Here is a 16318-nt window from a genome sequence, read left to right on the forward strand (position 1 = left end):
AAAACAACCTTGAGAGGTAGGCACTATTATTATCTTTGTCTCCCAGTTGAAATCTAAGCATTGAGAGGTTAAGTGACTTGTCCAAGGTCTCTCAAAGCTTGGATTCAAACTAAGGATCTTTAAATCTAACTCCAGTTTACTTTCTACTGCACCATGTTGACTTCCATCATCTTTGCATAAGAGAAAGAATAAGGCTTGCTAATTGGAGAGTAGCCCCACCAGCCAGTATCTTTCCATTCTCATGAAATTTAGAATTTTGGAAGACTGTGGTTGCCATATGATTTGTAGCCATATAGCACCATTGGAAGACTATTGTTATTAAGAGGATAGATTTTTATACAAAGGAACAATTTAACCTATTAGCTTGGCATAAGAGGTACAAAATCTTTGCTCAAGCCCAAAAGCCCTGAAAAGTAGAATGGATTGAATATAAACTAATGGCTCCATGACATAAGAAATGCTAAAACAAAGTCAAAATACTGAAAAAGTGGAAGAAAAGATAAAGTATTTCGTAGTGAAAATAGCTGTGTGGAAAATGGATCAAGGAAAACAGAATTCAAGATGAACATAAAATGGTAAATATGATAAACAATCATAATGGACTGGATAAGGATAAATTGTTTATATTCTAATATGGGGAGATGATATATATGACACTTCTGATGCTACCATCATCATCAGAGATCATAGAGGGAGTCTACTTATATAGAAGGCTTGGTTCTGTTCTATCTTAATGATCTTGAAAAGAGAATGAAAAGAGAGAAGAATGTACTGGGGAGAGGGAGGGAGAGGAAGGTTAGGGGCAATTACATCGGATTAGAAAGGTCTACAAGTAGAAGTTTACACAAACAAAGTGGAAGGGGTGGGACGAGTGGCCAACATTTTAACCTTACTCTCAGCTGAATTAGTCAGTGGAGGGAAGAATACACACACATAGAGTTGGGTACAAATGTGTATTTCACTCAACAAGCAGACAGGAAGGAAAGGTGAGAAAGGAGAAGGGCAAACATGGGGGAAGGGTAGATTAAAGGAAAGAGTAATCCTAGGCAAAACAAATTCAAAGTAAGGATTTAGAAAATGATTTATCATCATCATATCATTATTATTATTATTATTATTATTATTATTATTATTATTATTATTATTCAATGTCAAAGAATTGGAAACTGAAGGAACGCCCATCAATTCATGCATGGCTGAACAAGTAATGGCAATATAAATATGATAGAACACTATGATGTGGCAAAAATGATGAAGGGGATGGTTTCATGAAATATGAGAAAACGTGTGTGAAAAGATATAGAGTGAAGTAAGCAGAACTAGGAGAAAAATTTATAAATTGATAACAATATTAGATAGATAACTTCGAAAGACTTAGGAACTCTGATCAGCATAAGGATCCACCATGATTCTCAAGGATTCGTGATGAGACATGTTACCCATCTCCTGATAGAGCAGGTAAGGAAGAGTATACAACAAAGCATTAATTGTATTTATATGGACAATGCAGAAATTTATTTTCCTTGACTATGAATGTTTGTAACAGGGGCTTTGGTTTCTTTTTTTTTTAACTTGGGGGTGGTGGTGGAAGGGAGGGAAAGCAGATTTTTGCAAATTGAAAAAAAATCAAAGCAACAACAACAAAAATAAAAATGAGAGACACAGTATGTATGGTGTGGGGTTTAAAGAATTGGCAGCACAGTCAAGAAGAACTGCATTTAAGTCTTATCTGTGATATCTATTGTGTGTGACTTTGGGTAAGTCATTTAGCCTCCCAGTATCCCGGCAACACTCTAAGACACTAAGTTTCAGAGCAAGTAATGCCCCAAATTGTTAATGACAGTTTCCTCATGCAAAGTTCCCTAGATCAGTGAAATCACGCATCCATTTCCAAATCAAACCAAACTAACAGAAAAAAAGTGACAAAAACCTCCTGTTGATGAGCATTTGCAATCATAAAAAACAGGAAAAATCAGAAACATCTGCCCGGTACAGAAATATGGCAGTCTCTGTCTTTGGGGAATTTCTGTGATAGCTTCTTAAATAGCATTCTATGAAAATCCATCCCCTGTACTCAGAATACCAAAGGATCTGTCAGCACACATGCTGCTTATGGAGCTGTAAAGATACCAAACAAATATTATGATTATGTATAAATCCCACTACAAGCTGCATTTTTTTCAAGTGGTCAATATATGTATCACAGGTAATAGAAATAATGCTAATAGTTAACATTTATACGGTGCTAGCTATGTAGCAGACACCATTCTAAGTGCTTTGTACTTTTTATCTCATATGATTTTCATAACAACCCTGGGTGGGAGGTGCTGTTATTATCTCCTTTTTATAAACGAGGCAAATGGTGGTTGGGACTGGCTCAGGGTCACACAGCTAAGAAATGTCTGAGGCCAAATTTGAACGCTGCTGTTCCTCACTCCAGGCCCTTCGCTCTATCCACTGCACCTGTGAACGGCCTGTATGTAGACAACCCTTAACCAGAGGTGGGGAACCTGTAGCCTAGAGGCCACATGTGGCCCTCTAGGCCCTCAAGTGTGGCCCTTTGATTGAATCCAAAGTTCACAGAAAAAAACAAACTTAAACACTCTTAAAACTTAAAAAAAATCCCTTACACTTAAATACAGCTAGTGTTCTGACCTCTATACTCTCATATCTCCACTTATTCAACTTATTAAAGAATGTCTGAAGAGAGACGATCCCCTTTCCTCAGCGTTCTAATCCTATATATGCGTGGTAGCCGACGTATAAAGGAACTATCCTGGCTGCTGATAATGTAATTTGACCAGCTGTTATGCCTGCTCTTATGAACTTATGATTTAAAGGAGATAACGTTGATGTGGCAAATGATTCTATATTGACTCTAGGCAGACGTGTGGCAGAATCCATGAAACAGAAGACCAGAATGGGCAGTGAAAGATAAGTCCTGACTTTATGTCCACCCTCTGGGGAAAGCCTTGTATTCAGTCTGATTTGCTAAGGCAATTGCTTGCCATTTTGAGAAGTGCACCAAGCAGTGTTACACTAAACAGTTGATTTTTTAAAAAGGTACATGAATCATTGTGACCTGGTAGAGGATGTCACAACAACTCAACTTCTGCTGGATAGATGAGAGGGGATGGTGATTTTCCAAATTGGTTCACTCTGTTAATTGCAGTGAGGCTGAAGTGGCTGAAAGATGTGACTTTGCTTGACCTAATTCTCATCTTCTTTTGCTGCACTGAGGGGCAAAACAAATGCTTGCTTCTCAGCCCAAGAAGATAATCAAGTACTTGAATCAAAAACTGGAACTAACTGCATTAATTTCCTGCACCTTGAACTGAGCTCAAATAGCTTTTTTCATGGACTTAAGGAATAACCTCAACCTCAGGTTTCCTCGGTGTCTACAAAAAGATACAGTGTTAGCCATGCCACACGTGAGTGCCAAGAAGGACTCTCGTGAGTTTTACCGTGTCCAGGATGATGAGTGAATATTGAGGGGAGCAGAAACCATGGCAACAAGGATCAGTGGAAGGAAATTGGGATGTTTGCCCCCAAAAGAAAAGATTTTGGATGAGGAGATATTTTAGGTCTTCAAATATTTCAGAGACTGTCAAGTGTAAAGAAGGGTTAGCCTTTTTCCCCTTTATTATGTGCTTACGAAATACTTTAGACTGACTACTCTAGGCAGACTGACTGACTACGCAAGACAAAAGCAGGAACAATGGGAGGGAAGTTGCAGAGAGACAAATTCATGTTTTAAGTAAGAAAAAACTCCCTGATGCCTAAGCTGTCCCAACATGGAGTGAGCTGCATTGGGCAGAAGTGATTTCCATATCCTAACGGTCTTGGGGTCTATTCTGCTTCTTGCTCTCAGAGGGGATCCTTGCTTCAGATAGAGATTAGACTCAATACTATCTGTGGCACACTCTGTTTCTTAGATGCTCTATTTCTATAACTCACCAATCCCACAGACCCCCAACTTCTGGCCAGATAATTCTGCATTTCTCTGATCATATTCCCCTACTTAAAGTAAGTAATACCATGAAGGCATTAGATAGCACAATGGATAGAGTGCCAGGCCTGGAGTAAGGAAGACTCATCTTCCTGAGCTCAAATCTGGCCTCACCTACTTACGAGTTGTGTGACCCTGGGCAAAACACTTAACCCTGTTTGCCTCAGTTTCCTCACCTATAAAATGAGCTGGAGAAGGAAATTGCAAACCATTTCAATACCTTCACCAAGAACTCCCCAAAAGGGGTCACAAAGAGTCACACACAGTTGAACAACAACAACAAAATGCAATATATTATAACATAACATACTATAATCTATATGTACATCTATATACATACATATGTAACGTAGGATATATAATTATAAAAACAAGAAAAACATTTCTAAAATGTTGATTTTAGCATAGATCAAGTGGAATGTGGTCATACTGAACTGAAACCAAATCCAAGGACATCCCAGACAGTATTCTTGGAAACATAAACTTTATATTAGGAGACCCAGATTGTTTCTCTTTAAGGCTTAATTACCCATACATTTGCATACATGTGTGTGTGTATGAGCTGAGGCCATAGTAGGATACTCAGGTGTGAAGGAAAGTATGTATAGCACATTAGATCCAATGGATGAGGGAGGGAAGGCAGGATAATATAGTTGAAAGTGCATTGGCCCTGATGTCAGAAAGTCTAGGTTCAAATTCTTCCTCTGATGCTTACTACTTGTGAATTTGGGCAAATCACTAAACCTACCTGGGCTGCAATTTCTTCATCTGTAAAATGAGAGTTTGAGTGAATGGGCTCTGAGGTCCCTTCTAGGTTTTGATCTATAGTCTAGATTTTATTGATCTGTCTTTCTTTCTCGCAATCTATTTTAACTAACATGTGGTAGAAGCACCTGCAGGACTTATTTTTAATACGAGAAGGTTGCTAGTTGTGTTACAGTCAGAAGAGCAGAAATTGTAACGATCATGAAAAAAAAGCCCTGGTGACACAGAAAGTATGTTACACCCACAAAGTCTGCTATTGACTCTGTCAGCTAAACAAAACTTTATTTTCCCTGCACGGTACAGCCTTTCAACAATGAGAACACATGTTCTGCTGTACCATGACAACATATTGCCATACTGTGCCAAAGGACACAATTTCACCAATTTGGAATTTGTCCCCTCTCTCCCTTAATGCCATGGAAATTCTTGTTTCTAAAAGAAATCACATCCTAGAACATTCTGCCCTTGCTCAAATTCCCTCCTGATGGACATGTTGAGAAAGTTTTACATACAACTCAATGTGGGTTCCGCTGCATTGAAAACAATTCAAGACATGATTAGGAAATGAGAGAAACAGTAAATAATGATTATGATCAAGACAGATTCATTCATTGGAATAGACTTACTTTTGACAATAAATAGAATGGCCCAAACATTAGTGAGGATAATAAGAAATAAAATAATGCTATTCTTATAAAGGCCAGCTCTCTAAACCAATATTCTGGTATTATCATATGGCTTCTAATCATGGAGTACCCAGAAGAGTCACAATTGCAAGTGACCCAAAGGACAATGAAAAGACACCTGGTAAGCATAAGTAGGCTTTAGCACCATGCCAAAAAAGACTTGGGTGAGAGAAGTAGAAGAAGAGCCATTATTAAGGAAATGGATGCTTGGAAAAGGAGATGGGTCTGTCTGGTAGAGCCCACGAAGGATAACAGATGGGCTGCCTGAATGCATCACTGGTAGCCATGAAATATTAAAAAAGCCCCAGAGGAAGACCTCCAGCATGTGGGGCAGATTCTCCCTGGGGGATTAATAAGGAGGATGTGGACAAAGGGTACACAGGAAGAGAAATCATGTTTTGGTTACAATGTACACCAGAAGAAGATGTGGCCTCATTGCAAAACACTTATCTATTTTGCTATTTTTCTAAAATCAATGAACAATTTTTAAAGTGGGGCCCTACTATGTACTCAGCACCATGTGAGCTCCTTGAGGGACAGGACTTTGTCTTGCTTTTTTTGTTTTTGGTATCCTTACCACTTACCAGAGTGTCTGGAACATAGTAATGATATCGCTTAATAAATGATATTGCTGACTGACCTGCTTAATTCTTTCATTTTAGCTCCAAATAGAAACCAAATGTCTATCTATTCTTGATTGTCAATGCTAGTGCATTTTAATTGTGTCTATTTCTAGACACTCCAGTATATTGGATTTTTAAATTATACAAAACTTTTCAGAAACCCATTTATTGTGTAACTCGCTTCACACAATAAATGGGTTTCTGAAAAGTTTTGTGTAATTTAAAAATCCACTCATTTAAATTCATTAGTGCCAGTCTATATTTCAATGAATTATTTTGTAATTCAAATACTCTTCTTGTGGTATGGATATTTATCCAGTAAAGCACCTTACAAATTCAGCTTTGTTTATATGCAAATGGATGTGGTTTCTTTACCTGTCAAGTGCATTAGTTTGGATTGACTAATCTCAAGGCAGAACTTGGACTGAGTAGACAAGAAAGGTAATCAAATAGTGTGTTGTCACTGTTGTTCATTTGTTTACTTGTGATCATCTTTTTTATCCATGGAGTTGTCTCGGTAAAGATACTGGAAGGGTTTTCTGTTTCTTTCTCCAGTGTGTCCTGATTTTACAGATGAGGAACTGAGGCAAATAGGGGTTAAGTGACTTGCCCAGGGTCACACACACAGCTAGTAAGTATCTGAGGCTGGGTTTTAATTCAGATCTTCCAGACTCCAGACCCAGTGCTCTGTCCACTGTACCACCTAGTCACGTGGAGAAGGGATGGGGTGTATAATGAGTAGAAAGGAAGGAACAATAAAAGACAATTTTCATATTTTGTAACTAGTGGCTCAGAAATGCAATTCTGAGTTCACAGGCTGGATTCAATCTTGGGACTTCCATCTAGAATGCCTTTAATTTCTGACCCTGACCAGGATTAACATCAGAATTTGACTTAGTTGTGGCGATGACAACAACAACAACCACAAAAAGAATAGGGACCTCACTCCCATGCAAGCACTCAGGCTAACAAGACTTCGAATAGAAGACAATCAGGTGATAAATCTGTCGGCCATTGTCATTCACAAATATCCCATTCCCGTTCATAGAAGGGTTGCAATCTGCACTGGCTGAAGGAGTAATTACACCACTAAAATAATGGATCTTTGAAATATTTGAGCAAGTTAGAAACATCCTAGATTGTCTTTTCGCAAATTGTATTTTGGACAAGCTGTTTCTGCTTGCCATCATGCTTTCTTGAACTTGCTTCTCATTTACCTTGAATTATATGAATGATAAGATTTTCACCCAAAAAATGGCCCAATATTCCTGGGATGAAGGTGGAGAGTTTTTGCATTTTGATCCACCTATCTCTTCTGCTCTGTTTCCACTGCTTGGCTAGCCTGATCTTTAAGAATCTGGCAGATCCAGAATTACTATGCAGAATTAGAACTTTCCACAAATGAATGCACCACTTATGCAAGTACATTGCAGAATGACTTTGTATCATAGCTGTCTGGATTACTCCAAATAGAAAATGGTAATTTGTCTAAGACCAGAGAAATACCTCAAACTACCGTTTAATGGCATAAATATGTCATATTTCTCCCTTCCTTTATTTAAAAGGCTTTCCAGAAGTACTTAACCATTTCATGGCAACAGAAAATGACCCAATTAAACAATGACTTTTAAATAATGCATACCATTTACCTACTTGTAAATAAAGCACCATGACATATATTTAAGCATCTGAGAAAATTGCAAACTTCCTGGATTGTAATTGAGTGCCCCAGCATCCCTAAGTAGTCTTTCTCATTATGATTCTAAGAAATATGGCTGAGAATCTGCTCACTCCTTAATGGGAGCTAGAGTCATATTTATCAATTCTTTCACACAAGGAAAATAACATCAATTTTCACTCCCTCCTCTTCCTCCTCCTTTTCATCTTCCTTTTCCTTCTCTTCTTGCTCCTCCTCCTGCTCCTGTTGCCCCCCTCAATCCCTTGGTGTCTCTTTTGTGAAGCAAGCATCAGCTGAGAAGACTCCTGGACTCACCAATAACTGATGAGAAGCCTAAGAAAGGAGTTGGGAAGGAGTCAAGACTGAAACACTGCCCACATTAGTTTGAAAGTGGCAGGGCAAGATGGTTCACTGGCGCAATTTAAGATTAAGGGGCACACACCACTTAGGAAACTATTGAGAGCCTATTGTGAATGCCAGAATTTGTGAAGGACAACATGTGTAAATGAGGCAGATCGCATTCGGATTTGATGGACAGTCAATGAAACAGACACACCTACAGTGGAAAATGGAGGATGAAGATCCAATTGATGTATTCCAGCAGCGGGCAGGTAGTGTTTACTAAAAAGAGAATCTGTAACTCCACTCTAAAACTGTGCTCCAAAGGAAAACAATCCATTCACTATTAGAAAACCACAATTTTGTTTATCTATCCTGAATACTGCAGTATAGTTTTTTTTTCCCCTTCTTTGATTCTCTCCCCATCCCATTCCTTCTTTGTATATAAAGTAACTGGTGTATGTGCACAGGCAGAATACATTTTTTCAAACTAATGGTCAATGGTATGTTTTGATCAATGTCAAATTGAGATGGGAAGGGAAAAAACAAACTAGTTCTATGAAACTATCCCATTTCTCCATTAGGCTCATTCAACTTTTATCTTTATATTCCAGTAAGTTATTTTGCTCTCACTGTTTCACAAAAAAGGAGAAACTCACAAAAATCCTTATATACCTTGTTTGATTGGATAATTTCAGTGTTCTCCTTTTATCATTATAAAATCAAGGATGATTTCATACCTTTTTTTTTTGTAAATAGCTGTTGCATATAAAGTGATCTCAGTTTTTCAGTGAGGATAAATTATTATAAAGAAATTGGTCCTAGATAGTTTGCTCTTCAAGTAAAACATCTTTTTATTTAAATAAACTTCTTGTTTAAATAAAAAAAAATCAAAAGACAAATTGAGTTGGGGGTGAGGAGATACATTCAAGGTCCAATGGTTATGGAGAGAACTCTAGATATGGTGGGATATTACTGGGGAAAAGAGCAGGTCAGAGCCATGCCATGGAGGACCAAACTTACCTGCAGTAGGATGAGGGTTATGGTGGTAGTTGGGAGGAAAAGCTCTATTGGGCAGCTTTTAATTTTATCTAATTATTCTTATTAATTAGATGCTAACTAGCTCAGTTGGTTTTACCTGCTACAGGTGTACATATGCTTTCAGAGTTTTCTAAATTTAGTCCTTATTGCCCTACCCTACTTATGAGCCTGCTGTGGCCATTCTCAAGGCTGCCTTAATCAGAGTTAAGTTAATCAAAGTGATGATGGAGATAAAGAGCCCAGTGAATGTGGCGCAGAAAACTTTGGGTTTTGGCAGGGTATATTCTGTTAGTTCAAGGTAAAGAATGGACATGCCAAATTCAAGGTAAATCATGGATCATTAGCATGGACAGCCTCCCATCATACAAAGACAATGTTAAGAGAGATTCTGAAGAAGAATGAAGAAGCAGAGCCAAATATTCAGCCAAGATGATCACTCTACAATTAGTGCAATTCTGGATCAAACCATTTATTTTGTTTCAGATGTATCACTTTAGGTATTTGTTCCGAATTTCCTTTACACGTGTTCTGTCATAGTTGTCAGACACACATTGCCCGAGATTGGATGCTGCCCTTGGGACCCCATGTGGGCTCTGAGATGTGGGCTTTCACCTGATCTGCTGGAACCAGGCCCTATATCTTGCCTTAGGCTTTCCCAAACCATGCCATCTCACTAGTACTCCACCTTCTCATTTCTAGCTTCAGCCTTATGGATCATCTTCTGTCATTAAAATGTAAGCCCCTGACAAAGAGGAAACAATTTGGGTGCTTGTTTCTGTAACCCCAGCTTCTAGCCCCTTGGCAGACACGTAGATGTGCTACATTTTTTATGCATTCAAGCTGGATGAGGAAACAGAGAAAGCATGAGGCTCTTGAGAAATCTGTGGACTTGAAATCAGAAGTCCTGGGTTCTAGTTTCTCCTTGGGCACTTATTTGACTTTGACCTTGGGAAAGTCACATCACTTCTCAAAGGAGGCCGGATGAGATGATCTCTAAGATCTTTCAAGCCCTAAAAGCTATAAGTCTAATAAAATAATAGACCATTTCCAGAGTCTTCTTGTTCTGGAAGTTTCATTGCTGTTTTCCTTTGTCATGCTGAGCACAACAGGTTGTTTAGAACAGGGGTGAGGAACTTGCAGCATGAGGCCACATGTGGCCCTCTAGGTTCTCAAGTGAAGCCTTTTGACTGAATCCAAACTTCACAGAACAAAGCCCCTTAATGAAAGAATCTGTTCTGTAAAACTTGGACTCAGTTAAAAGGCCGCACCCAAGGACCTAGAACACCACATGTGGCCTTGAGGCCACAGGTTCTCCACTACTGGTTTAGAACAGTATTGAGCCTTGGGATCAAGAAAATGACTAAAACCATGATTAGCCATACTGTCGGGTTCTATGCAGGTGAATTCACTTTGACCTTTCCAGACATACCCAGAATTCTTAGAAAAAGAAGCCCCCTTTTTCCTAAAGTGTATTAAGGTCAAGAAGAACATTAATTGCTCATTTAGACAAGAGTAATATTTGTACTTTCTACCTCATAAGATTACTGTGAGGAAGGTACTTTGTTAGCTATATGAATGTCATTCCTTTATGGTTTTTGGTTTGGACTTGTAATTTCACTGGCATAGGGAATGAAAGATAATGAAACATAGGTAATAAAACTTTCCACCAATCCAGATGGCTAATTGTAATTGTTCTATATTTTAAATATTTTGGTGCAGTGGCTAGAGCACCAGACCTGGAGTCAGGAGGTCCTGAATTAAAATCTGGCTTCAGACTTACTGACTGTGTGACCTTGGGCAAGTCACTTAGCCTTGCTTGGCCTCAGTTTTCTCTTCTGTGAAATGGAGAAAATAATAGCACTAGAGCTGCTGTGAGGATCCAATGAGATCACTGGAGATCACTTTATGCACCTTGAACTTGAGCCTTACTCTTTGGCCAGTACCCTGATCAGTAGGTGACACTGCCTCTCTTTTGTTACCCCCTAATAAACAAGCAGATTTGCATTCTTTTTTTACATACCCTAGCCCCCTGTATGAGTGGAAGTAACAAGCCCTCAAGGGACAGAGATAAGGTTGTACAGGTTGCCACATTATCTTCTTGAATTTTATAAAGCGACTAAACAAACTTTGCACTGGTAGAATTATAAAGCTGTTATAACAGTGCTACTTTTCCCCTAAGTAAATGACAGCGCATTACCTTTCCAAGCACCATTATTTTTAAATTGCCATAACATAAGGAAATGCAGGTAATATAATCAGGAAATCTGTGTACCAGATTAGTACCCACATGGGGCAGTTTCACTTGTCTTCCTGGGATACTGGAAATAGACTAAAATCTCTTCTGCAAGTTTCCAGGGAGTTTGAGAGTCATGAAATTAAACACCAACTTTGAGGTATCAGCTTTTGTTCTTCCTTAGAACGATTCTGCTCTGACTCATCTAGCTAGTCTGTGCATTTAAAAACATATAACTAACTTTGTTTGATCGCTTGCTGGGGTGTGAAATACAGTAAGTAGTGGGAGTCTGCATGAACATTCCAAATTAAGTTTTGAGTCAGTGGGTGGTTGAATGATCGGTCTTGAAGGAAACAGAGCAATGGGGTTGTGCTTGAGAGGCCCTGGAGAACAGGGCAGAGGCAATGGATGGGAAGGCCTGCAGAGAGGTGGTTCATGGTTGGATGAATGGCTTGAAACATGGATGGATAGATATGTATAGATGAGAAACAGGCATGTGAAGTTCCAAAAAGGAATTAGATCAGTCAGTTAACTAGCATTTTTTTTTCCATCGGCAATTGGGGTTAAGTGACTTGTCCAGGGTCACACAGCTAGTAAGTGTCAAGGGTTTGGTCTGAGGCCGGATTTGAACTCAGGTCCTCCCGATTTCAGGGCTGGTGCTCTATCCACTGTGCTACCCAGCTGCCCCTTAACTAGCATTTCTTAAGTGCTTATTATGTTCCAGGCATTGAGCTAAATTCTGGAGTTACAAAGAAAGGCAAAAAATGGTTCCTTTTCTCAAGAACTCACAGTCTAATAGACATGGACAGAAAGAATCAGGCAAGTAAAAGCCATAGAACAGCTAAAGGGAATGGCAACAACTTAGTTGACTGAAGTGCTTGGGGCCTCGGGCTGTGTGAGTGGAGATACAGGGACACAGAGAGACTCTATAGAGCTGTAGACTCAAAGATTTGCTTATTGGAGATGTGGAGTGAGTGTGAATGAAGAATCTTGGATGACACTGAGGTTGTGAACTGGGTAATGATGGAGAAGTTCAGAAGGAAAGACTGAGCTTAAAGACATTAGCTGGCTGGAATGACTGTTCTCTCAGGGGTTGACTCAGAGACCCTGAGGGGGTGAAACTGGGGAAGCTTCAGCCAGGTTGAGGAAGAGGGACCCTAACCATTCTGAAATAGGATGACAGACCCTGGGCAGAGACTATATTTGCGCCTGAAACCTGAGGTTGCAATGGCTGCCGGGTGAATAGCAAAAAGTAAGCCCAGGGAGTCCAGTGGAGTAACTCAGTCAGAATGGTATTATTAATGACCATTTATATTATGCTTTAAGCCAGGAGTGGGGAACTTGTGGTCTCAAGGCCACATGTGGCCCTCTAGGTCCTCAAGTGTGGCCCTTTGAATCCAAACTTCACAGAACAAATCCCCTTAATAAAAGGATTTGTTCTGTAAAATTTGGACTCAGTCAAAAGGCCTCACTAGAGAGAGAGAGAGAGAGAGAGAGTTGTTTGATAATCACAACGACCCCATATCCTACTTATCTACTTCTATAGATGAGGACCCTGAAGCTGAGAAATGAAATGACTTACCTGGGGTCACACAGTTAGGAAGTATTTACTGCAAGATTTCAACTCAGGCCTTCTTGCCTCCAAGTCCAGCACACTGTCTATTATGGCACCTAGCTGACTAGACATATTTCAATCCCATTCTGGCAGAATCACTGTATACCTTAAGGACCAAACCCAGCCATGTATCAGGACCATTCATCCATAAAAGACTCCCCAGCTAACTGGGAGCAGCATGATCATATCAGAAGGGTTAGGAAGACCCTAAGGGCCTCCTTTGCTTTCCAGCTTTCATCTACAAAGTCCTCTTCCTGTGCTTCATCATGGGGTACAGAAGACCACATCAACTGCTATCCAAGCTCAAAATGCTTCAAGTATGAGCCTAGGGGTAGTTTCTCTGTCTTTAAGCTGGGGATCAGCCTAGTCAAGCTCAGAAAAGCTCATTCATTACCAAGTAGCCTTAGAATAATGAATTTGGGGACCATAGTAGCTCCGTCTACTAAGTTGGGGAGGAACAGGCAGGACTGGCACTTTGTGATTGTAGAGGGCCTATCTCTACTAACAACATTAGAAATCCATAAAATAAGTGTCAATTTTATTCCAAATCTTACTAAATTGCATTGGTCCATTTTCTTGCTTTCAAAATCCATTTCACTGCTGCTTTTTATTATCTTTGTCACCGGTGTCCCTCTTCTCACCATTTTGAGTATCAAGCCCATATCTTAACCCTTAACCCTACTTATCATTGTGTCTGTCCCTTCCAACTTAATTCCTTGCCCAGTATGGTTTCATGATGAAGACATAGGCATTAGGGTCAGGATGACCTCGGCTAAAATTTCTCTTAAGATGGTTACTAACTATAACCTGGGTCAAGTTTGTTTATGCCCCACATTTCTCATTTGTAAAATAAGAGGGTTGGACTTAATGACAACTAAGGTCTCTTACTTTCTCCTATAAATGACCTTTTACTTTTACTGAGAAGAAGGAGGCTGTCATAATGCTTTTCCTCCACTTTCTGATGACACCTCCTTTGGGAAATTGACATCTCTAGAGAAGCCTAGCCAGCTTTCAATTCCATTATTGATATGTCAAGGTCAATTTAGATCAGGGAATTAGTAAAGAGAGATAAAGAGAACCTGGGTATGATTAACCACAGAATAAAAAGAGAGAGGGGTGATGGTGAGAAATAAGATATATGAGGAGAACTGGGATTTTTTAATTAGAGAATAAAGGCAAGGGAAGGCATGGTGATCTAGAAGGTGATGAGAGCTATTATATTGAGACCGTGAACAGCTATTCTCCACCTTTATGTAGGACAGAACAGTGGAAGCTCAACAAAAGGACTGGAATTGCAATAGCAATGATTTCAATTAGATAGAAAAAGACATGTCCAGACAGCATTAGTTGTTAATTTTAACGGAGCCTGAAAAGGTAAATTCTAGTAAGGTTAGGGGATCATTTGCAGAATTAGACAGACAATAATTCTACTCTATTTGAACCTGGTCAGAAGACATTTGCAGCAGTCTATTCAGTTTTGGATGACACATTTCAGGAAGGACATGGATGAGCTGACTTGCATTTAGAAAAGGGGAACCAGGATGTTAAGAGACTGGGGTACATAGGAGAAACTGTGGAGGTGTAGCCTGGAAAAGAAGAGATTTAAGGATGGTATGATAACAGCATTAAAGTATTTGAAGGGGTTTCATGTGGAAGAGATATTAGATATGTTTTTCTTGATCTTAGAGGGCAGAGCAAGGAATCATAATAATAATAATGATAATAAAAATAAATAGCATTTCTATAGTACTTTAAGATTTGCAAAGCATTTTATAACTATTTCATATATCCCCAATACTATCTTTGTATCATTATTGTCATTTTACAGACAAGGAAACTAAGGCTGAAAGAGGTAAAGTGACTTGTACAGGGTCATACAGCTAGTTAAGTGTCTCAGGCCATATTTGAACTCATCTTTCTGACTTCATGTCCAGTGCTCTGTCCTGTATGGAAGTTGCAGAAGTGCAGATTTCAGCATGATATAAAGATAAGCTATCCATAAATTAGAGATGTCTAAAAGTAGAATGTGCTCCCTTGGAAGGTATCAGGCTTCCTCCCTCTAGGGGTCATCAAACAGAGGGTGAATGCAGAGGGGGCACTTGGACAGACACCCTGACCTCTGAAGTCCTTTCCAACCCTTGGATTCTGTAATTATTCAGGAGAATTATAGAATTCATTTCCTTGATATTCTTCATAAAAAAGAATAATAACTTCTCTGTTTTGGGATGGATTCATTATGATTTATCCTGGCCATCTTCCTATAAGGATTACTAGGCTTCATTCTAGATCAAGGGCTCATACTCTGGGTCTGCCCAAATTTTTAAAAAGAAAGAGTTTAATGATTATTCTAACAAAATTGATTTGCTTTGTATTTCTATTTATTTTGTTACATTTTACACATTTAAAAAACATGATTCTGTTCCATAGGCTTTGCTAGATTCCCCAAGGGTAATAGCATAGGAAAGTTTAAGACCTTCTTGTCTAGAGGATTCTATCACTCATGAATCAATCAACCTTTGTTTCTATATGACTTAATGATGAAGAAAAATGCAAGTTTATGGATTTTTAGACCTAACAGGCAATGGGAATTTCAGGGCTTTATCTTAGATCAGACTGAACACATAAAGAAGGCAATTAAAGTTGAGTATATCAAATTTAAGATCCAGAGAAATTTTTTCCTTACACAGAAAGAAATACACTGAAGCGCCTTTAAATTGCTTATATTCAATCAATTTTCTGAGTTAGATAAAAATGGTGTCACTGAATCACTGACACCTCACCCAGATTCAACATTTAAATACACTTTAGAAGCTTTCTATTACTACACAGATTGTTTCATGGTCTTTCCACTGGAGGTGAATTCCCACTGGGGCAGGGAAACCTCACTGTAAGACAGTCCCATGAAATCTAGACTGAAGGAAATGTTCAATTGAATTCCATATAATGGATGTTTCCTGGGTGTCTTATTATCTGTCAAGTATGACATTGCTGCAATATGTTGGTTCATTTGGAAATCCCATGGAAAGAAAGTTTTCAGAGGTATCCTTACTCAGTCTTAGTCAGAAGAACACGTTCCTGGCAAAACTGAAAAATTCTAGGAACAGAGGAATTACTTTAAAAATAATCATATGATTTTTAACTCTAAAGAGATGTCTCATTGTTACTCAATTCCAAAGTCATTCTTTCAAAATTTTCCAACATCGAACAGGCTAACTTGTACTAGATGCCAAAGGGACTCACATGGTGAAAAGCATGGAAAACACCATGTACTTGAAAGACATTGAATAGGAACATAATTACTTAAGACCTAGTGTCAGGAACAGTAAAAT

The 16318-nt window shown here is 38.9% G+C and overlaps 1 protein-coding gene across 1 annotated transcript in view; it reads right to left on the reverse strand.

Annotated features, from left to right (window-relative positions):
• The window catches only part of KCNH8 (potassium voltage-gated channel subfamily H member 8), a 388604-nt gene that overhangs the window by 98445 nt on the left and 273841 nt on the right, over positions 1 to 16318 (reverse strand). The window lies entirely within an intron of this gene.

The sequence above is a fragment of the Phascolarctos cinereus genome, unplaced genomic scaffold, assembly GCF_003287225.1.
Source record: "Phascolarctos cinereus isolate Bilbo 61053 unplaced genomic scaffold, phaCin_HiC Scaffold_1;HRSCAF=81, whole genome shotgun sequence".
Classification (NCBI taxonomy): domain Eukaryota; kingdom Metazoa; phylum Chordata; class Mammalia; order Diprotodontia; family Phascolarctidae; genus Phascolarctos; species Phascolarctos cinereus.